The following is a 24,693-nucleotide window of genomic DNA, read 5'->3' on the forward strand; positions in this document are numbered from 1 at the left end:
CAAACTTCATGTTCAACAACCACAACTATATACAAACAAATGGCCTAAGCATGAGCAACCCAGTATCACCAGTTCTACCCAATATTTTTATGACATAAGTTGAAACACAAGCAATTAACACAGCATTACATCCACCACTATACTGGTACAGATATGTAGATGACACGGTTGCGGGATTCAAATCTACAGAACACACACTTAATTTTTTCAATCACATTAACTCTCTACATCCCAACATTAATTTCACATGTGAACAGGAAGAAAGCAATCAAATATCATTCCTTAACCTCAAAATTACAAGAACCGATACACAATTTAAAACAGAAATCCACCGAAAAATAACCCATACTGGACTATACATTCCTTGAGACTCAGCACATGAAACAAAACAAAAACTCAACATACTAAGAAACCAAATAAACAAGCCATAAAACTATGTTCACCAGATAAAATTAACGATGAATTAGACAAAATAAAACAATACTTCATCAACATCAATAAGTTTCCTCCACAAACCGTAGAAAACATTATACGCACACACCTAGACAGAAAGCAAAATCAACCAACTAAAGTAAATATATCTCACGAATCACAAAATCACGAAACCATATACTGCTGCATACTATATATTCCCGACATCAGCAGACAAATAACCAACATTTGGCAAAAACTAGTAACAAAATATGACATTCCAGTTAATACCAAATTTATTCAAAAACCCGGCACAAAACTGAGGTCTATACTATGTAAAACTACACTGACAAACACCACACCAACATTATTTATAAAACACAATGTGATAACTGACACGACTTCTAAATTGGAGAAACAAGTTGAAAAATGGAAAGCAGATTCAAAGAACATAAAAAGTCACCTTCACACGTTTTCGAACACTGCAAGTCAAATAAACACAACATAACCATAGAAAACACTCAAATACTAAATAAAGAAACAAACATAAACAAACGCAAAATTAAAGAAGCCTTACTTATACAACAACTTAAACCCAAAATAAATCAATATAAAGGAACGCCTTTATACCTATATTAATATAATAAAATAAATAAAATTATATATTCAAACATCTAACACCGCCCTCTACATTCCGACACTCAGTTACACAACCCCTTCCAAACATGTGGTCAGCTTCCGGTCAGTTACCTCTTTCTTTCTTTGTTAACCTGACGATGAAGAAGAAGGTCGAAAAGTTGTTCGCTCTTCTACGTAAAATATTTTCTCAACCCAAACGAGCCGTTTTTGGAAATATATTTCTCGACATCACTGATTAATATTTCATGTGTATTTACCTCACGGAGGTTAATGTTATTTTGGACTTTCATTCTCCCTTTTTACTTTCCTGTTGATAATGTAGTTTTAGAGCAAATATACACACATGAAGACGATTTATTATGTTATTTAAATATTATAAAACATACTTGGGTAATTAATTTATCCAAATACTTGTGTTTGTTTGAGTGTGTTTTTTTTTTAGCAAAGCCACAACGGGCTATCTGCGGAGCCCACCGAGGGGAATCGAACCCCTGATTTTAGCGTTGTAAATCCCTAGACTTACCGCTGTACTAGCGGGGGACAAATGTGTGTGTTTTGTGTGTTTTTCTTATAGCAAAGCCACAAAGAGCTATCTGCTCAGCCCACCGAGGAGAATCGAACTCCTGATTTTAGCGTTGTAAATCCGGAAACATACCGCTGTACTAGCGGGGGGCAGAAAATACACATACTCCCCGGCGGGGAATCGAACCCCGGTCTCCCGCGGGGATACTCACCACTATACTACCATGTTTGTTTGAGTTTATAAATAATATAGTGCAAGATTGTTTGTTTTTGAAATTCGCACAAAGTTACTCGAGGGCCATCTGCGCTAGCCATCCCTAATTTAGTAGTGTAAGACTAGAGGGAAGGAAGCTAGTCATTACCATCCACCGCCAACTCTTGGGTTACTCTTTCACCAACTAATAATGGAATTGACCGTCACATTATACTACCCCCACGGCTGAAAGGGCGAGCGTGTTTGGTGCGACCGGGATTCGAATCCGCGACTCTCGGATTACGAGTCGAACGCCTTAACACGCTTGGCCATGCCGGGCCTGTAGTGCAAGATAGTACACAATCAGAAAAAGAAAGAAATTGCTTTTTATATTCACCACCGTTTCGATTTTGACCAATGGGAATATTCCCAGGAACACTTACATAACAATATACCGTCACCTCGAAGTTCAAGTAATAAAACTCATACTTTCTATATACGTCACGCCAAAACAACAATAAGAACGTAAAAGCGGAACTTTATATTTTAAGTACCATCTAGAATATGTATATATATATATATTCCCTACAACAGAATAAAAAGATCTAAGCGTATTACATCTCTCTCTCTCATTTATATTAAAAAGACAGAAACATGAAACCCTATAATCCGAGAGCTTTCGAAATATGGATCTTTCTTCATTACAGGCCAACTGATTTATGTCGAATGAGTTGAGGTGTTGTTGATTTTTATGTATTGTTTGTTTGTTTTTGAATTTCGCACAAAGCTACTCGAGGGCTATCTGTTCTAGCCGTCCCTAATTTAGCAGTGTAAGACTAGAAGGAAGGCAGCTAGTCATCACCACCCACCGCCAACTCTTGGGCTACTCTTTTTACCAACGAATAGTGGGATTGACCGTCACATTATAACGCCCCACGGCTGAAAGGGCGAGCATGTTTGGTTTTGTATGTATAAAATTGAATTAAGTCTGCGGTCAAATTTAACAGATAAAGAACTTGTAATTTAGCATTAATTTTATGGTGAAAATTCATGTAAAACCACAAACTGGAGTAGCACGCGCCTCTATAGTGGTAGTTTTTTGTTTTTTTTTCCCTTCAAGCATAATGCTAAATCTCACCATGTTCAAATATTGTCTCGTTGACTAGAATCTGCTTCCTTGTCCTATCTTATTTGTTTAAATGTAACGTGCTTCTGTGTGGTGTAAACAAGACATAACTTTCAGTGTTCTAAAATAATATAAATCCTAATGAAACAAATAATTTTCCTTCATCTCCTTAGAGGATTTGAGTTAAACTCTTTGGCTTCAAAATTAAGAAAAACGGATAGAATTTGGCACATAGTGGTTCCAAATAAGATAGAAGTTGAAACATATGATGCCAAGTAAGATAGAACTTAGCACGTACTGATTTCAAGTAGAACAGAATTTGATACATATTGGCACTAAGTAGGATAGAAATAAGTGCACAATGGTACGTACTTAATAGAAAAACATTTGGCATATAGATGTGCCAAGTAAGATAGAGTTTAACACATTGGTACCAAGTGGGATAGAATTTGATACATAGCGATAACACTGGATAGATTTAACACAAAGTAGAATAGAGTTTAATATATAGTGATCTCAAGTTGGATAGGTTAGGATGGAGGATGTAATTTATTGGTAAAATTTCCTTGTTTAGTAATTCATCTGTTGGTAGGATTTCACATATACTAATTAATGTAAATCTTATATTTTCCTAGAAATGTAAACAGTGACATTCCTCACACCTGATCCTTGTTTAAAAAATATATGGTACAAGAAGTTTATTAGAGTAACATAATAACATCAGAATTATTTTAAATCATAGATGTCGCAGCGTAATTATATTGTAACAACAGCATCGTTGCGTTTTCTTTATTACATCTGATACTTTTCCTTTGGGAATCAATTATGGAGGTAATTTTTGTATGGCGCTGACAAACAACCAGAGCTCTTGTATGGTGCTGACAAACAACCAGAGCTCTATCTACTTTTAATACTTCAGTGGCTCAGCGGAACCCTTCTGAGGCTATGGCGCTAAATATATTTCGATACCCTAATAATGGATACAACATATATCTTATGTAGTTTTGTGTTTAACAACAAAAAATTTGTCTAATTCTCTTGAATGTACCTATTATCATGTTAAAATATTGTTTGCTAGTTTTTGCGTAGTACTCATTCGTTTATGAGAAATATTTGCCAACTGTCGTATTAAGATTTCCTGTTGTTTTATTAAAGCAAGGTTTAATATTTTTCTTAGGAATTCTCTCAAGTTTTGTATAAAGTTTCCGGTATGTCTTCCATTATTGTATTAAGATTTTGTACCATGTCTATGATTGTTGTACTGAAATACAATTGGATATATCTCCCATAGTTCCCTACTGCCATATTAAAAATGGTGTTAACCTTTTTCTCCATGACATATATAACCATCGATGTGTTGCCCTTTTATAAAAATGCTGTTAATAGTCCAAGTAGACTGAGTTTCAGAGTGGTACTACGTCCTCTCCAGTGGTTCCACCTAACAAGAAGCATGCGCACTCTTTCAGTTGTGGAGGCGTAATAATGTGACGGTCAATCCCAATTTTCCTTGGTAAAAGAGTTAGCGGTGGGTGGTGACGACTGGCTGTCTTCCCTTTGATCATACACAGCTAAATTAGAGACGGCTTGCGCAGATAGCCCTCGTGTAGCTTTTAATAAAAGGGTCAGACTTTGAAAAAATGAGACGTTGAAAAGGGATCAATAAAAATACAATGAAAATCAATAAAGTTTAATAAAAGTAGGATTGAGTTGAATCAATGTTGAAATGTGATGTAATAGTTTAGTATGAGAAATTTTACGCCTTTTCGTCTATGCTCTAAAAATGCATTTTTCTTAGATAATAAGGAGATAAATGAACACCGTAGACCAAGATATGTTATTCTTTCTGCTAATGAAGAGCATTTTTTGTCAAGTGAACAAGTCGACGTGAAATGGTTTCTACATGAGAAAACACTGAAAAACAACATCGGTCAAGGTCCAGACCGAAAGTGAAACATCCAGTGTAGGAAAGGTGGCTAAAATATTTTAGATTCTACATCGCGGTATGAATCAAAGATGGTGGATACTTATTAAGAGTAACCGTAACAAAGAATGTTTAAAGCTTAGCTTAAGACTTTGAGTCACCACCAGAAGGTGAGAACCACGAAATCATATCTATGAGGAACGAATTTGTTTTTGAACAATTTGACCTTCCACGATCTTGTTCAGGTTTTCTGTCACGTACGGATTGTTTGCTTCATAGTGTCCACAATACACACCTAGATACAAGATAATAAACAGAACTTGTCTTTGTTCTTAGTGTTTATCCACTTTTTAAAAGTGTACTAATTTTGAGTTTTATATACCCTACCAGCACAAGGAGGTACATTGTTTCATACCAATACAATAAAAACAACCAAAATTAAAACCATCACTAAAATAGCAAATCGACAATTAATCAAGTCATAACATGAAATAGAGGGTACTATTTTTTCAGGTTGAGTAACACAAGCGAAATGTGTTAAAAACTATGCATTACCACTAAATCGGATGTGATACGTATCTATAGCTAATGACAAACTTCTGGAATTGGATTCAGATTTAATTATACATATCAAATTATGTTTGTTATTTTAAGTATTTGATGTAATAAGTACTTTTCTGACTGGTTTGAGGCCTATTTAGTAATCCCAATAATTCATTTGCCAAGCGTTTACACACAGAAACGGATACCTTAACATTTTGTCTTCATTTTCTCCGTCAGAGGGGGGTCCATCGAAGTGAAGATGTCGTCCTTCAAGATGGTTCTCTCGAGTAAAAGTTTTGAGTTCTGGTGCAAAATTTTAAAGCGGTAAAATTGTTAAGAAGAATTCATTACTGGTTTCTTAATTGTACCTGTTAAGACAAATAGGTCAAATGCTATTTTAGGATGTATATATACATCTGTATGTATACCAGTTATAAGTGTAACTACTGTTATTTTCTTACACTAACCTCATTTCCATACTTTACTTTTCACTTACGTTCACATTTTCTGCTTTCGACTCTTTTCGCCCTACTTTTCTTCTTTTTTCCTCTTTAGAAACCATGAAATGTGACATAACATGTTTCCAGTTTATACGATTTGCGCAAGGAGCCAAAATATTATAGTTTTTGGTGTCTTTCCTTTCTAAATAATTCTTTACCAAACTCATTAATTTTAATTTGTAAATTAACGTGGTTTAGAACGATAATTAATCTATTTTTTTATTGTTCCACATCTAGATATCTTAATGGTTAATTTGTTTTTCTTTCCATTGGAACGGTGCCTACTTCTAACACTACGACTAATTAGGTCTGTTTCTGGTTTTTGCTTTCAGGACTTTAATGTTTTACAGCTTGTTTATCTTAATAACAATTTTTTTTAAAACCTACAAAACTGTAGTTGTTGGTTAAATAGAACGGCTTTGTTTCTTCTTGGTAAAATATGTCATTCATTAGCACTTAACAATAAAGCATCCCGAATCTGAATTGCACGACGTCAATTTATCGTTTACGCAACATAACCCACAATTAGGGCAACCTATACGGTTTCTTAAGCTAGTACTTCACAGCATACTAAAGATAACTTAACTTCAGTTCCAGTCAATGACAGAATAAAAAAAAAAAGTTCGTGTTGTTGTCATGATGTCAGGTTCAAGAAAACAAGACTTCAACAGTGTTTGTGTTGTCTACCTTGTAGAGTGTTTGCGTGTGTGTTTTTATAGCAAAGTCACATCGGTCTAAGTACTGAGCCAATCGAAGAGAATTGAGCCTCTGATTCTAGTGTTGGAAATCTGTAGACTTACCACTGTACTAGCGAGGAACTATCTTGTGGATCACCCACTAAAAGGAGATAGTATATAATACATTAACACAGAGTATTAACCGCTCTCTAGGACTGTCAAAAATATAATGCACAAAACTTATATGAATTTACTGGTGCCACCTAAAATTCGCGAGATAACCTTTAGATCTTCCAACGAAATAAAATACTGTTCATTTTGGTTTGTCAAATATTTATTATATAAGTCGTAGACACCAAGGTTTTGAAAGGGGAAAAATATTTATACAGTTACTAAAACCAAACACGAATTTATTTACATAATAATACATGTGTGGGCGTAAAAGTACGTGCTTAAAAAAATGCAGAAACAAGCAGAAAATATTAAAAACATTGCCAACTTCTGTCAGTGGGCGATAATAATTAGCCAACAATAATTTTATTGTTTTAGACCAGTTGTACAAATAATTCAGAATATACGGAATTTTGTTATTTTCAGACGGGCGTGTTTTGATAGATTTTCCATTGGTACATAAATACACAATAATTATGTACAGTCTTAATTTTGGATATGTTCTCTCGTAACTTTACTCAAAGTAAGTGAAGCTATTTAATGTATACGAGAATCAATTAAATGAACTTAATTTCATGAACAGATTTATTATTTATAAAATGATGCGTTTTGTGATTCATTTATATGTAACAGTATTTGTGAAACGCATGTTAAACATTAAACTAAACAGCATAAGACAATTTTAAATCATAAAGAGAGGTTAACTTTTCAACCAAGATTTAAAGAGAGAAAACCCATAATGTTATTTCTGTTGCATCGTTTTGTTGCTGTAACACCAACTACCGTTGTTCTATAATCAACGTACTCCGTTATCATATTACTATACGTGAAGTTGGCTCTAACGTATCTGTATGTGTGGTGTACCTCCTCCGCCTCTGCTTTCTCTATTATTAGAAGCGCCCTCTTTACTGGCTGCTGTCCTAAATCTTCTTTCTACCCACTCGGTTACCACGTGCTGCTCGTGTTACCTAGATACATCAGTTTTGATCTAAAAGCTCGCGCTAGGCTGGAAGGTTTTTCACTGCACCACAGAAATAGAGATGAAAAATAGAAATTGCAGCGCAGTTGAAACAGAAAGCTCTTTACTTTAATCTACAAAAATGGAACATGAACTGAGCCAAAATTGTTTAAAATGGGTATAACGTTTCGAACAACAAGTTTATAATCTCTGTCCGAACGTTTATATTATTAAAACTAAAGAGTCTTATAGTCAACAAAAAAATTAGAATACTCTTCTATTAAAATAATGATAACATTTCTGAAGAAATGACAAATATCTGTTGCAGTTCCAGTGCTCGAGTCCCAAAAAAGAAATTCCGGAACGCACTATATCATTTCAACAAAAAAGGAAAAATTAACTAAAAATAACTACCTCTACCAGCGTTTTTTAGTTGATGAAAACTAAAGAGAAAATAGTCAAAGCGAAAGATACTAAACAGCGAGTTAACGAAATGAAAAACAACGTTTTCTATTCGGAAGATAATTTTCAATATTTTATCCACTGTTATCGTAATGTGATCATACAGTTCTTCAGGTGTGTACTATATGGACATAAAGAATAATCAATTCACTTCGGGTGTAACATAGGTGTGTACTATATGGACATAAAGAATAACCAATGCACTTCGGGTGTTACATAGGTGTGTACTATATGGACATAAAGAATAAACAATACACTTCGGGTGTAACATAGGTGTGTACTATATGGACATAAAGAATAACCAATGCACTTCGGGTGTTACATAGGTGTGTACTATATGGACATAAAGAATAACCAATGCACTTCGGGTGTAACATAGGTGTGTACTATATGGACATAAAGAATAACCAATGCACTTCGGGTGTAACATAGGTGTGTAACATAGGTGTGTACTATATGGACATAAAGAATAACCAATGCACTTCGGGTGTAACATAGGTGTGTACTATATGGACATAAAGAATAACCAATACACTTCGGGTGTTACATAGGTGTGTACTATATGGACATAAAGAATAACCAATGCACTTCGGGTGTAACATAGGTGTGTACTATATGGACATAAAGAATAACCAATGCACTTCGGGTGTAACAGAGTGAAAGAAGAGGAACACATTGAGCACATGTTTATCTTTCTTTCACCGACGGTACGCGTCACTGATTGTTGAATATGACTTAAATAACATCTTTGAAAAAATGTTGCTTTTATGTTTGTTGGATTTTTTGGGTAAAGCTGATCGAGTGCTATCTGTGCTAATTTTCCTTAATTTTAAAGTGATAAACTAACTATAAGGAGAGTACGTATCACCAACTCGTGGACTACTCTAATCGAATAGTGGGATTTGACCTCACTTGTATGACGCACTCACGATTGAGTGTTAACTACGAACCACGGAACCTCAAATCTACTGTCCGGCATGTTAACCACTGAGCAACGCTTAGCACGGGAATATTGCACATAAGTCAACACGTTACCTGATGTTTAAATTCCGTTTTGTACTGAGGAGCGTAGGTGAGATGTCGCTGTATGTCAGAGCGAGGCGAACCCGCTGAGACCACGATATAAATTTAAGACATTTTTATGTGTGTGTGGTAAAATTTAACGTAGTTTGTTGTGAAAAAAAACAACAACCATAAACGATTTCACACTTGTCAAGAAACCATAATCTCTTTTTGGTTAAGAAAATAAATTAACAATTAGTCCCAGCATGGCCAGGTGATCAGAGCGATCGACTCTTAATATGAGGGTCGCGGGTTCGGACCTCCGTCATACCAAACATGCTCGACCTTTAAGTCGCGAGGGTGTTATAACATGACGGTCAATCCTACTATTCGTTGGTAAAAGAGTAGCCCAAGAATTGGCAGTGAGTGGTCATGACTAGCTGCCTTCCCTCTAGGGAAAAATTAGGGACGGCTACCGCAGATAGCCCTCGTGTAGCTTTGCGCGAAATTCAAAACAAACAAAAATAACACAAAATATAAAACTTGTGCACATTCCTAAATAACTAAGAGTTAACAACCATATTATTGTGACGTGCTGTATACATACATATATACACAAAGAAAGAAATAGACAAATATGCACAGAGAGAAGATATAAAGTTCATATAAGTACGGTATAATATATGTTTTCTTAAATGTAAAAACGGTACTCAAGACTTTATTTCTTTTATATTCTTTGCACAAAACTATACAAAGGTTGTCTGCACTAGTCATACCAAGTTTTGAACTGGTAGACTAGAGAAACGACAGCTACTCAACATTACCAACTATAGGGTGACTCTGTCTAATTTAAATGTGCGATTGAAACCGTTAGTCTCGTCTTTAATAAACGGCCTCATCGTGTGAAGCGCATTTTTACAATAACGAGACGCGAACTGTTATTTCTTTGGATTCACAGTCTGGAGACACAACAACAAGAACAAATGTTTGTAAGACATTAACTCTATCCCGCTTTATGTTATATCCAGTGGAGTATAAAAAGTTATTTGCTGGACGTTAATAAATGATAATAAATTGGGATTGATCACAGACATAGACAGGACATGTGTCTCCCCCTACATACACATAACTTTCAGAAAAGGTAATTGTTTGTAGCCTTTCTTGTGCTTCTTTCCAAGTCATCCAATCATTTATTCACCAGACATCTCCGTCGTCGAAGAACGTTCGTGGCTACAGCATTGATCCATTAACTGCATACGTACTTGTTTAAAATCAACAGCACCGTTGTTCCTATTAAGTTACTTTTATTTAATTAGTTATAAAATGCCAACATATCAAAATCTTTACATGTTTCAACACGACTAAAACTCGGGATAAGAAACTATAAGGAACTAAGTAGTGAAAAAAGTACAAATTATTGCTTTGCCAAACAAACCCTAAACGTAACTTACAATAAAATGAGTGTTCTAGTTCGTATGACGTACCGATAGTTTTGTCGTGTGAAAGATATCAGCTTCGGTCCCAGACAACTGAAAATAGAAAATCGCCTGAGAAATCTATTGAGGCTTAATATATATGTTACAAAACATGATTTTTATTTTATTTGCTGTTTATTAAAAACCCAATTTAAATCATAAATCAAAATGGTTTAATCATTATAAAACTGCTACCATATTATAATACTTCAAAAAGTATTAGGCCTGGCATGGCCTAGCGCATTAAGGCGTGCGCTTCGTAATCAGAGGGTTGCGGGTTCGCGCCCGAGTCGCGCCAAACACGCTCGCCCTCTCAGCCGTGGGGGCGTTATAATGTTACGATAAATACCACTATTCGTTGGTAAAAGAGTAGCCCAAGAGTTGGCGGTGGGTGGTGATGACTAGCTGCCTTCCCTCTAGTCTTACACTGCTAAATTAGGGACGGCTAGCACAGATAGCCCTAGAGTAGCTTTGTGCGAAATTCCAAAAAAAAAAAATCAAAAGTGTTAACAAACTTTTGTAACATCTTTCACAGTTTTTGTTTTACACGAAATATTAATCTTTTAGTGATGAATGAATTTTAACCCCTTAACTACATTTCTTGTCAGCTTATCAAGTAAGTTTTACAGTGAAGCAATCTAACAATGACATATATTTTCTTTGAGCTACGTTTTCTTGGTAATATTATTTATTAGCTCGATAAATGCTGGTTTATTTGAAGAAATGTTATGCAGTCAGATAAACAAACTTACGTAAACTTTGTTTAATAAAATTACATGTGAAGTAAACAGTAAAGTAAATGTATGGTATTTACAATAGAATGCAGAGAATGAGTGTTCAGTGTATGATATGGTTTCACGAAATAAAACAAATAAGCTTCCAAAAACAATGCATAAAGACCACAATAAGGAAACAATAAATAGCTAAAATGTGTTTATAACACTCCATAAAATGAACTGAAGCTATTTTATTATAAAGTGAATTAAAGTTGTAATGAAGGTATAACAGTCCATAAAATGAACTGAAGCTATTTTATTATAAAGTGAATTAAAGTTGTAATGAAGGTATAACAGTCCATAAAATGAACTGAAGCTATTTTATTATAAAGTTAATTAAAGTTGTAATCAAGCCAAACTTAGCTAAGTATGCAGAAACGTCTGAACGAATTGTGCATGTGTATTGTAGAGCAGAATATGTCAAGAAAGCCCATATAAACTGTATTTAACGTAATGTTAAGTGTCGTTTGTGTGAAATACTTTGCAAATAAAAATTAAATACCAAATCGAACCCAGTCATCACGTGATGACAACGAAATTGTGTCAACTCGTAGCATACTTGTTGCGTTAAAAAGACTTACTAAGCAAAAAACAGGTGAGGAGGTGTATTTGAATTGAAAAACCAGTATGCAATTCGGACTCTTCAGACACAGGGTGTGAGATTTGTTGCAATGAATTTGCAGGAAAGATTTCGGACAGACAAACACAAGCATATTATATATATACCATCTGATCATGTACATATTTTGTTATACATATATGTTATGTACCAAGTAACATTGTCGCCAAACAACGTAACTTTCTACAGGCGGCAATATTTATTGATTGTCTGTGAAAGAGTTATGCCTCCAGAAACATTTTTTTATTTTGCAGTGAAATTACGTTTATGAACTTTATATTAGTATGATTACATATTGGACAACGCAAAGTTTGTTTTGAGATTCGTTTGTATCAGAATATCGCGTAAGTCTACACAAGTACTACTTGTGCATAGCTCTCTCAAATATTGAGCTGACAGACGATAGACAAGGTACCTAGTGAAGTTTACCTCGTCAACCCTTGGTTAACTTTTGTCTGATTACATAATTGGATTTGCCCGACATTTGTATATCGCATCCACTGCCCTAAAATTCAGGATGAGTTTTATAACAACAGGTCGCTAACAACTAGGACACACTTGACATAACAGAACTGATAAGCACGAGGTTAGTCATTTATACATTCGTCTCTTGGTGAGTCAGTGATAAGTTTCCAGACTTACAACGCTTAAATGAGGGTTTCGATTACCCGCGGTGGACAAACGCTGATAGCCCATTGGTTAATTTTTAGCTAAAAGAACAACATCTTTCTCCAAATTCACAATTTCTTTTACATTTCCTCTGAACTAATAACTACCAGCTTCTGTTTCCCAAATCTTCGTGATATTATTCTCTTGACATTTTGTTTAAAAAGGATTAATACCAAATCTTTTCTCACGTACGAGTACTTTATCCTTCAAAGTCCTCTAAGTTTGCAAATTTCATGTGTTTTCCAGAAATTTTAAACATCAAATGTTTTCAAACCGTTTTAAAGCCAACCAGAGATCACCGTTAGATCTCGTGACCCGTGCTTAGGCGAGTATTTTTAGTTCCTGTTGTTTGACGTCAGGGTTTCGAGAAGCGCTTGTTGGGCGATCAAGATTTAGTTGCAGCTGTACTCCAGTTGTTGTTTCATCACTGGGTCACTTTGTATAGCGTGAAATTACACGAGGATTCTGAACGCTTACCAGACGTCTCAGGAACAGCTCGTATTAACACGCCTGTTGTTCGTGCGAAGGTTGTTCAGGTAAGTAGGGACTTAATGCTAGTAGCGAATAATACTCTTTATATAGATAACTCTGAAAATCAAAAATCGAATATAATAAAAAGCATATTTAAACATTAAGAATTGTCCTAATTTTCTAAAACTGAAAAACGAAAGTTATAATTTTTAATATAAATAGCATTATAAACTAACAAATTATGAAACGAAAGTTCATGAAAACTAAAAAAACTCATGATAATCTGTTTAAATGATGACTGTGGTGCTTTGTATTCTGAGCACAAAGTTCTGACCGTCACGAGGAAGGTTGTTGAGAAAATGGTTTTTATTTTGTACTATAAATAAGGCAAGAAAAATAAACCACATTATGCTGTCATGGCCAGGTGGTTAAGGCACTATACTTGTAATTTGAGGGTTGCGGATTCAAATCCCCATCACACGAAACATGCTCACCCTTTCAGCCGTGGGGCGTTATAATGTGAAGGTCAATCCCACTATTCCTTGGTAAAAGAGTATCCCAAGAGTTGGCCTTGGGTAATGCTAACTAGCTGTCTTACACTGCTAAATTAGGGACGGCTAGCGCAGATAGCTCTCGTGTAGCTTTGCGCGAAATTCAAAAACAAACAAACTGTTAAAATTATAGAAGAGAAGCATTTACAATAACTAGCTAAACGTTTACCTCAGTTTAATCATTTTTGTTCTGAGGATTTCTAGTCATCACAACCTACTGCCAAGTCTTGGGCTACTCTTTTACCAACGAATAGTGGGATTGACTGTTACATAATAACGCCCCCACGGCTAAAAAGGGCGAGCATGTTTGGTGTGACAGGGATACGAACCCTCAAATTTTTAACAGAAGAATATTAAATTGAAACTTTCCAGTTTATTGCTTTACATGTTAAGCGACAGCTCCCAGCTCCAACTGCTATGTCTGGTAGAAAACTACACCCATAGTCTCAGAGTGAGAAGAAAGATTTTGCGGGAAAGGAACATAACCAATATAAACTTAGTTTCTTATTTCGAGCCCAGTAACTGCTTAACCACTCCTTATCAATGTCATTTTACATAATGTCAAAAGAGCACCATGTTCACGAATTATTAGGTTCTTGACTTGTACTAACTCTTCTCACTAAATCTTGTTGAATCATTACAATCAAACTAATTTTCCTTCATGACATATATTTCTAGGGCCTAACAATTTGATATTTTCCAGATTTGTTTCATTTCCGATTTAAATAACCAAATTCAGTTAATCAAAGCCTTACAATAATGTCACCTTTAAATAGTTGAGTACAATAAAACTACAAGAAGATTCAATAAAAGTTAAATGTTCAGGATAAGATTTTTAATTCATCCCAAAAGCAATAGATTTTTTTATGTTAGTTTATTTTTACAAAAGTTTTAAATGTGGCTTGGTATTAGAAATCGAATCCAATTTTAGCACTTCTTTCTTTGATACTTCTGTGAAGAATTGTCACCTAGATTAATCACGTATCAGCAAACAAACAGGCCAGCTGTTCACTATAGTATCCTGCAACCTGACAAATAGCTCCTATTATATGAAATAGTTATGCTATAGTGTTAAGTTTCAAAACCACTGCATACAGACATTCCTAACAATGACTGCCTTTTTGCAATGTTATATTTTCAGGGAATATCTTTTCATAGGCCAGGAAGGAACCTTCTTTTTTTTTGTAAATTTGTGGGTTTTATTTCCAGTTGATGATGTTTGGTATGAAGAAGTTAGGTATCTAAAAATATATAATTTTAAACATACTTACAAAATATACTGAAAAATACAATCAGATTTGTTACTCATATTCTCAAGCCACATAAGTTACCAAATAAAATATTACTCCCCCCCCCCTCTTCGTCGCGAAGAAGTTCTGGGGAAATTCTAGGCTTATTTATTTCAAAGTAAATGTGTTAGATCTAAATTTTCGTTGATGTCATAATATTGGAAGTTCAAAAGTACCTCTGTTTTAATACAAAACACGAGAGATGAGCCCCTAGCTTCACGTAGGGTACTTAGGTATGTCGTTTTCTCTATCTAGATGTACAAACCTGTTATTCAACTTTCTGTACTTGTACCTTTCTGTCGTGATCTATTAAACGTACTAAATTTTGACAAACATGCTCATTAAAAGTTCCTGGTAAGATATTTGCACATTACACACACGTGCGATTTGACAGTTTATTAAAAATGGAAACAGTCATATTATTAAAAAAAAACATTTATAGGAAACTTCACAGTCCATTAGGACAGACGTGATATTCTAATTCGTTTCATTAACATACAATTAATAATTTTCAAGATAGTATAGATTACAGCAAGGTTTCCTCACAATGACTATTGCTAAAAGAACATTACTAATTACTTATGATGCATTCTGACGATGTAGTCTTTCATTTACTTACTTTTTTACACTTAAACAAGCACCCACTTCTCTTCCTTTGCTTTTTTAACATTCTGGTTTTATAGTAGCATTCCAAAAAAATTTTGGGTTAATCACATTTAACCTCAGTCAAAACATTACACCTATAGACAATATTATAAAACATTATTGTGTATATTTATTAAAAAACGGAAATAAAACTGTGCAATATTTTTAAAACTTGTTACAGAAAGATGTATTGCAAACATGTAACAATCCTTTGTGCTAATTGGTAGGAAAACGAACATCTTTCCTAGATTTTTTATTTATTTATTTTAAAATTGTATACGTTTTTAATGGGGATATATCTCGTTTGATTTGAATGTCCGGTCTTTTTAAAACAGTCTATAAGGTACAAAACATTTTTGGACTCGGACTCAATTTAACATTATTAGTGGCATACATCTTGCAACCCATCGTTTCATAGCAACGTTCCGGAACGTTTTTTTCGTAATGAAATATAGAAATACAAATAAAAATGAGGAGATCAAGGTTATAACAACTGAGTTTGTTGTCTAGAAGTCACTTACAGTTCAGTGAGAGTTATAATGTTTTTTTACACTAGAATAAAGTTAAACGTGCCTCGTTAATATATTAAAAAATTAACAGGACGGGCGTATCCACCTATTAACGTTATGCTTATTGTGTATCGTGATGGACTTTTACTGTCTTGGTTCGCGAGATGTCTCTTCAGTACTCAGGATTTTCAAACTATACAGTGAAAAATACATGTATAAATAAAGAGAGTGTTTGTGGAACTGCTATCACAGGTTTTGTTATCAGTCCTACGAGGAGAGCTTTGAAGTTTGCTGTCAAAGTGTCCAGACTGTGTATTTAATAACCTACTTATTGCGATGAACGCTGAGCTTGAGCTTACTCAAGTATGAACCTCACATAACAAATTAGTTGAACTAAACACACTTGAGTTTCAAGTACTTCCCTTCAATGTAATCTAATTAAATATCTTAAAATAATAAATATACGTTAGTAAATTGAAAGTCATAAATTTTACACGAATGACTAGAAACTATAGATAATTGATTCATTGATTGATTTACTGACAAATGTGTTCACTCAACTTCGTCTGAAGCGCACACCTTTACTGTTATAATTCGTTATCTTTGTCATAATACATTACTATTACGCCTATTATATTTTATGCGTGCTAATTAAAAATATTTAAGAAGAAAAATAGAGTATTTTAACCATACTATTTGTTGAGTTCTCTACATTGAGCGAGCCCGGCATGGTGGTTAAGACACTCGACTCGTAATCTGCGGGTCGTGGGTTCAAATCCCAGTCACACCAAACACGTTAGCCCTTTCAACCGTAAAGGCGTTGTAATGTAACGATCAATCCCACAGTTCGTTGGTAAAAGAGTAGCCCAAGAGTTGGCGGTGGGTGATGATGACTAGCTGCCTTCCATCTAGTCTTACACTGCTAAATTAGGGACAGCTAGCGCAGATAGCCCTCGTGTAGCTTTGCGCGCAAGTAAAAACAAACAAACAAATACTTTTTTTTTTAGCGAAACGCGTTGTAGGCAGTGAATGTGACGAACATAATGTGGTTGAGAGAGTACGTTATTACTGTGGTTTAAGTCTGAAGGCAAAGTTCTGCCGTTGTTTATGTTAGAAAAGGATGGCACTGAAATTTTTGATGCGTAGGTTTACTTAGCACGCGCTGTTAACTTCATGTATTTAGTTGTTGAATTTCTAGCAGGGCTACTCGATGCTATATTTACTGGCCGTCCTTAATTTAGAAATAATAGACTAGAGGGAAGGCAAATGAACAACACCAACCGCCAACTCTTAGGTTACCATCGGATGATGATCATGCCCTAATGGCAAGTATCTAGATTAAAGAGTTTCTTCAACAACAAGCAGTACACGAAAGACAGAAATCCTGTAGTGACAGTTTAGCTAAACTTCTAACAAATTATGAAACAGAAGTAATTAGGAATTGCTTAAAAAAAGGTTTTGTTTAACGTTATTACATAAACAACGAATTAAACAATATAAGTAGTTTAAACACTTCAGAAGATCGGATGCAGCACACACATGAGTATCTCACACACCGACAGATGTGGTGCACATTTATGTCGCCTCAGACACCGGTAGACGAGGTACATATATTGTAGTCAGCAATCGTCGAAAGATTCTGGTAGCTAGATTATGTACATGTGACTTCAAAACACCAGTAAATGTGGTACATATGTGTGAAGCTTACATACACTAGTAAATGTAGTACACAAGTGTGTAGTCTAAAGAATACCTGATAATGCAGTAAAGGTGTCTTTGGTCTGCAGACACCAGTGTATATAGTACACTTGGGATATATACAGGCATCATTGTGTACAGGAATATATACCCTATGTAGTACCTGCGAGTGCGGCATAGGTATGTCTCGTCTTGAGTCACAAGTGAATGAGATACACGCATGTGTATGGTTTGTAGATCAGCTACGATTGTAGTCCACAAGCAGAAGAAGTACGCATGTGAAGCCTACCAGCACCACTAGATACTTTACGTAACAAAGTGGTCCACAAGCACCAGCAAGGTTTGGGATATATTTCATGGCTCACAAACACCACTAAATGTGGTGCATATCTGTACAGTATAGAGACGCTGGTAAACATCTGTATGACCTCAAACACCGATAAATGTAGTACATACGAGTGTGACCTATACACATCAGAGGCGGAGAACACACGTTTGTTGGTCTACATATACAAGCACATATAAAAAAAACGATAGTTCTGCTACATATTAGATGTTTGTCGAGAACACATATCGACTGGTGCACGTGGTGTATGTAGTGTACAAATTTTGAAAGATGTGGAGAATATGTGCACGTGCTACAGATACTGGTGGGTCTACATGCATGTAACGGAACGGATTAATTATAGGGGGACAGAGCATACTTTTAAGGGGGCCCTCAGAACTGAACTTCTTAAATAATCAGAATTCAATACTGTTTATGAGCTAAAGCTTGCGCAATGTACAAATAATGTTGGTAGGTATATACTATTCAAAATATTAATTATAATGCTAGTAATGAATATAAAGTAAGAGCAACAAATATTGCAAATATCATAGCAAATTGTTATGAAAGAACATGTTGTACAAAGGTGTTAATGAAAAATTACTAAATAATAGATTCATACGAAACTACTATACTTGGCGGTTTCATGGTGACACAGTTGCAAATGTATTTTACAATGGGACTTCCAATTTCCGACTATTTATAAAAGTATTTTCTTGGTTCAAGAGCGTGGTTTCTTTGTTGCGATTAGCTCCGAGCAATTGCATCTATTTGTATCCCCTGCTCTGGTCCTGTTTGTGTGTGTGGTCTATCAACCCTGGAATATGTGGTACATGTGTGTGTGGTCTATCACCCCTGGAATATGTGGTACATGTGTGTGTGGTCTATCAACCCTGGAATATGTGGTACATGTGTGTGTGGTCTATCAACCATGGAATATGTGGTACATGTGTGTGTGGTCTATCAACCCTGGAATATGTGGTATATGTGTGTGTGTTCTATAGACAATGGTAGTTCTACATGTGTGTGTGGTCTAAGTACGCTAACAAATGTGGTCTGCAGACACTAGCAGATGTGGCACATATGTATGTGGCCAACAGATACCGATGAGTCTACATTTATTGTGTGTTGTCTACAGACCCTGGTGGGTTTTCGTTTTTATTCTGTACAGACTGTGTATGTATATGTGGTCGACAGACCCTGATGGGTTTACGCGTGTATTCAGTGATGTCGAGAAAACCCACTTGTAGAGAAATATATATACAAAAACGGCTCGTTTGGGTTGAGAAATTATTTTACGTAGAAGAGCGCTCTCTAAGTAAAATAATTTCTCAACCCAAACTCATCCTATATACGCGTGTATTATATACAGACTGTGACATACGTAGTATATATGTATATAGTCTACAGATATCGATGGTTTTACATGGTATATAGACCCTAGTAGGTCTACATGTGTGTATTTGATCTACACATATAGAGGGGTCTACATGTATATATACGAGTGTGTGTCTGTATGTCTTACAAACCCAGATAGGGTCTTCAAGGGTGTAGATTATCTTTAGATATTGATTGGTCTACATGTATGTGTATGGTCTACGAGTGTGTGTGTGTGTAGCTTGCATACCCTGGTAGGGTCTACGTGTGTGTATGCGATTTATAAATATTAATGAATATACATAAGTTGTCTATAGACGCCACAGGGTAAGAATCATCGACTCACAAGATTTTTTGTTGTTGTTTGAGTATCGGTTACTTTCAGCGATTATTTGTTTATAAATATGCTAGCAATGATTTATAATAAACTCCCAGACCAACACTCACATAAGCGCATGCTCAAACATATTTTCGTTACTCTAAAAAGTAGGAGATGTAGCCTCCTACAGAAACAGCTGTGACATCATCACTGTGCATTCTTGGCAGAAACGGATTTGAATATCTGTGAACGAGATTATTTATATAAGAATTGAACAGCGAACTTTTAACGACTTGGCCTCATTTTAACTATCCTGGTAAACATATTTACTTTGACATATAATACAAATTATTACACACTTATAAATGCTGAATAAATATGTAACAACATCCAATGTATAAAATCAATTAAACTAATCGTATACGATATTTTAAATACCTGCAAACGGCTTAACTTGTAACTGAAGACTTCTGATAAACATGGAAGAAATTTTCCATTATCTGTTGTAATCATACAATAACATATATGTTACGTGCACACTGTGTTTTAAATTATATTACGTTGTTAAAACTAGCTCTAGCAAACAAGGTTACTATTTTTCGTTGATAAAGTACTAAACAGTTGATGGTTGTGATACACGGTGATCATTTGTACTCTTGAAATCACAGTAAAAGCAACTGGTTAATTAGTTCGTTTAATTTCGATAGTAGAGGTGACCTGCTTCGTTATAAATTGCTTATACAAACCCTTAACGATATTTTGAAAAATGGGCTTTGAATAACACCTTCCTTCGAATCCTCCTCACACCAAACATGCTCGCTGGAGCGTTATAATGTGACGGTCAATCCCACTATTCGTTGATAAAATAGTAGCCCAAGAGCTGGCGGTAGGTGGTGATTACTAGCTGCCTTCGCTCTAGTCTTACACTGCTAAATTAGGGACAGATAGCCCTTGTGTAGCTTTGTGCGAAATTCAAAACAAACCAAACCTTTTTCCACTTGAGAACCAAGTACTTCAGACCCAAAAGTTTCACGGATCGCACTATCACGTCTTAAAACAGTATACTTTACACAATAGAATTTAAAACGTATTTTGTTTTAACAACCTTCTTGCGGACAAACCGAAATCTTACTGCGGACGAGAAGTTAGAAATCACCGGATTAGAGCACTCCTCGTAACGAATGAAAAGACTTTTTAGAAACACAGTGATAATGGGCAGGTGTTGCTTCGACGTTTGACTACGTCAATGGTGATAAACAACAAGATTTATATGACTTTAACAAAAAATGGTTCTAAATCAAGTACGTGATATACTTGAGTGGTAAGAAAGTCTTAAAAATATTTTATTTCAGCAATGGTAACTTAATTTAGCAGACGTAATTGAAAATTTTCGACAAAGTCATGCATTATTTTAGATATATGTACCAACTTTGTTTCAAACTTTGTGGACCTTGGATTTGGTCCAAACGTTCCTTCGGTCTTTCTTTTCCGATCTGGTAACCGTCGTGATATATTAAATCCTTATCCTACGCGGTGTTGTACAAATTTCTCAGTGACATATTCACTAAGTGATAAAAGCATCGCAACTTTAAACTAGTGTCAGAGAGTCGTATGTCGCCAGGTGCTTAAGGCACGCGACTCGTCATCCTAGAGTCGCGGGTTCGAATCCACGTCGCGCAAAGCTACACGAAAGCTATCTGCGCTAGCCGTCCCTAATTTAGCAGTGTAAGACTAAAGGGAAGGCAGCTAGTCATCACCACCCACCGCCAACTCTTTGGCTACTCTTTTACCAACGAATAGTGGGATTGACCGTCACTTTATAACGCCCCCACGGCTGAAAGGGCGAGCAATTTACGTTGAGTTTGGTGAAAAATTAATAAAACTGTCCTAAATGTATGGTGTTTATAGTCTTTGTATGAAAATGACGCATAGCTTGCAATGTTTTCTTCCCTTTTCACTGTAAAAAAAACAAAAAAAACATGTGTCATAAACTACGAGATCATAACTATATATGAATGACAAGTACCGCTTGAGCTCGTATTTGATTACATTAAAATAAATACTTCATAACGTGAGCTTTAACGACTAAAGTGACACGAATTTCTAGATAAGAAGATGAAAAACATTTTTTACCAGGCGTTTTTTCGGGAATTCTAGGCTAAAAGTGATGTGTTTTTTTTAAATGTAAACTACAAAGTTAACTCATAACTTGGATTTAAAACAGCATTTTTATTGATTCCAATTTATTCTATATGACAACCACATGTTTCTATAGTGGTACTTTTTATTACTATCAATCGTTATTTATATGTTAATGGTATATATATATATATATAAAATCAACAGTTTCAGAAGCAGCCCAAGCGACGACAAATAAATATAAAAAGTAGTGATTTTGACTAAAGCAATGAATGAATCGGAACATGTCCCAATAATCAGCAGGGCCTTCCTATCGTTTCCCGCAGTAAACACAATGAATGGTTATATTCTCGTAGTACCTAATTTAAACTATTTTTTTATATTTTCTGTAAATCATTTTCAGTACGACTTTGGAAAAAGGGTTATTAAAGTTATAATTTATTCCACATTCGAGAGAAAAATGAAATGTATAGGCTACTTAGCTCATATGACAAAACTAAAGTCTCTTTCTGTTTCTTATAATTTATGTTTAAAATATTTGAACAGATTTCCTATTTTCATATATTAGACAACCTATATTTAACTATAATAAAGTTTGGAGAAACAGTATATTACATGTTGTTTAGGTTTAAAAGTAAAGAGATTAATATAATAACAGTCAAATATTAGGCCCGGCATGGCCAAGCGTGTTAAGGCGTGCGACTCGTAATCTGAGGGTCGCGAGTTCGCATCCCCGTCGCGCCAAACAGGCTCGCCATTTCAGTCGTAGGGGCGTTATAATGTGACGGTCAATCCCACTATTGGTTGGTAAAAGAGTAGCCCAAGAGTTGGCGGGGGGTGGTGATGACTAGCTGCCTTCCCTCTAGTCTTACACTGCTAAATTAGGGACGGCTATCACAGATAGCCATCGAGTAACTTTGTGCGAAATTCAAAACAAACAAACAGTCAAATATTTAAGTGTAAAGGTTTAAATTACTTTTTCCCACTATACTTTTATTTTGTTCTCCGTTAGTGAAGAACCATTGATTGTAGGTTTTTGATATTTCATAACACGTGAAGAGTAAGTGTGATCTAAACTGATATATTTTCCAGAAATATTAGATTTACCAGACTGGAATACATAGTTGTAACGAATCTTGAACAGACCGCACCTCATGTATCAACAGACTCCTTTCTGTGCAGATCATTTCTTTGCTAACCGCATTCATCAAAATGTGCCACAGTCTTGTAAACAATGGCTGACAGATCATGTATTATGTTTTGCGCATGCTCTTTGATGCTTGAGCTCAAACAACAGATTGTACAGCCCACATAGCTAAGGTTACACCTTGGACATGTAAATTTGCAGATGACGTAAGAGCGATGCATTTTAGTGATTTTGTCTTTAAATTTAAATTAATTACTTATACTAAACTTGGGTTGTGGATTTTTTTTTATTGAAAACGGCTTTAATTTTTCTCTGTAATTCTATGGAATGTTTACCAGTGAAGGACAAACTACAACAAATTACTCCTTTAGTTTCAATATGTTTACAGATTTTAGGAATACACAAAATTTTTAAATAATTCTTAACAAGACACTCAATCAACTGTACAGGAAACAACTATTATTTTGTACATTTTCATAAACTATGGAGAAAGAAGTAACTACATTATAAGCCTGTTGAATTAAGTTATAAAATAAAGTTCTTAACTTCAGAAGGTAAAAAAAAACTGTCAACAGAAAAATGTTGGCCTGTAAACATTGGTTTATGATAACACTTAGTCTCAAAACATACCTATGTTAACTATCTTGTTATTTAAAAAGTAAAGTATTAACATTTTGTTCTTCTATTGCAAATTTAATAATGTTGTATCGACAGTTCAAGTAATTTTAGAAATCCTGAATAACAAATTTATTTCTATAAATAACAAAAGTATCGTCAATATATATTCTATAGTGTTAAGGTTTAAACCGTTGAAGTATCGTCAATATATATTCTATAGTATTAAGGTTTAAACCGTTGAAGTATCGTCAATATATATTCCATAGTATTAAGGTTTAAATTGTTGAAGTATCGTCAATATATATTCCATAGTATTAAGGTTTAAACCGTTAAAGTATCGTCAATATATATTCTATAGTATTAAGGTTTAAACCGTTAAAGTATCGTCAATATATATTCTATAGTATTAAGGTTTAAACCGTTTGAGACAATTTTCTAACCACTTTTGCTTCATGGGCCAGTCGAAAACACAGTAAAAATACCTTTCTATTGTTTCCGAAGACTTTTTGAACATTAATTCTCACTGTTTCTTCACTATGCTTGTAATATGCTTGAGGCAGCCAGCTATTGACATCGGAAGTACGTTCCAACACTTAACCATAACACTATATAGTAACACACAATAATATATCTATGACAAACAATCTCATAACCCCGTTTTCATAGCGACCTGGAAATAAGTTTATACATACAACTAATTCTAGACGAATTACGTATACACGCAATGAGTCAAATCTACACATACACAGAGTTAATTTATACACACCACACACACACACGAATAGGAGAGTCAAATCTAAACATACAAATTGTACATGGTCAATCATATCTATAGAAACAGACAATCACAACAAATCAAATTTACAGGCACGTATCGTCTCAGCACACATAATCAGTACCAGATGAGTCAAATCTACAAATGAGAGCAAACGTTACACAAT

The 24,693-nt window shown here is 34.9% G+C and overlaps 1 protein-coding gene and 1 long non-coding RNA gene across 4 annotated transcripts in view; one reads left to right on the forward strand and one right to left on the reverse strand.

Moving 5' to 3' along the window:
• Positions 1-20,981, reverse strand: part of LOC143237980 (uncharacterized) — a 52,465-nt gene extending 31,484 nt beyond the window's left edge. The window contains exon 1 of one of the 3 annotated variants that reach the window (XR_013020362.1): positions 20,837-20,981. This is a non-coding gene — a long non-coding RNA (uncharacterized LOC143237980). Of the gene's footprint in view, positions 1-5,561; positions 5,716-20,836 lie in introns of those variants that run through there. The other 2 variants (XR_013020364.1, XR_013020361.1) reach the window with 2 other exon arrangements.
• The window catches only part of LOC143237979 (uncharacterized), a 34,929-nt gene continuing 23,282 nt past the window's right edge, over positions 13,047-24,693 (forward strand). The window contains exon 1 of the mRNA XM_076477811.1: positions 13,047-13,200. The gene's annotated coding sequence lies outside the window, so the exon portion shown is untranslated. The remainder of the gene's footprint in view (positions 13,201-24,693) is intronic.

Source organism: Tachypleus tridentatus, chromosome 13 (genome assembly GCF_004210375.1).
Source record: "Tachypleus tridentatus isolate NWPU-2018 chromosome 13, ASM421037v1, whole genome shotgun sequence".
Classification (NCBI taxonomy): Eukaryota; Metazoa; Arthropoda; class Merostomata; order Xiphosura; family Limulidae; genus Tachypleus; species Tachypleus tridentatus.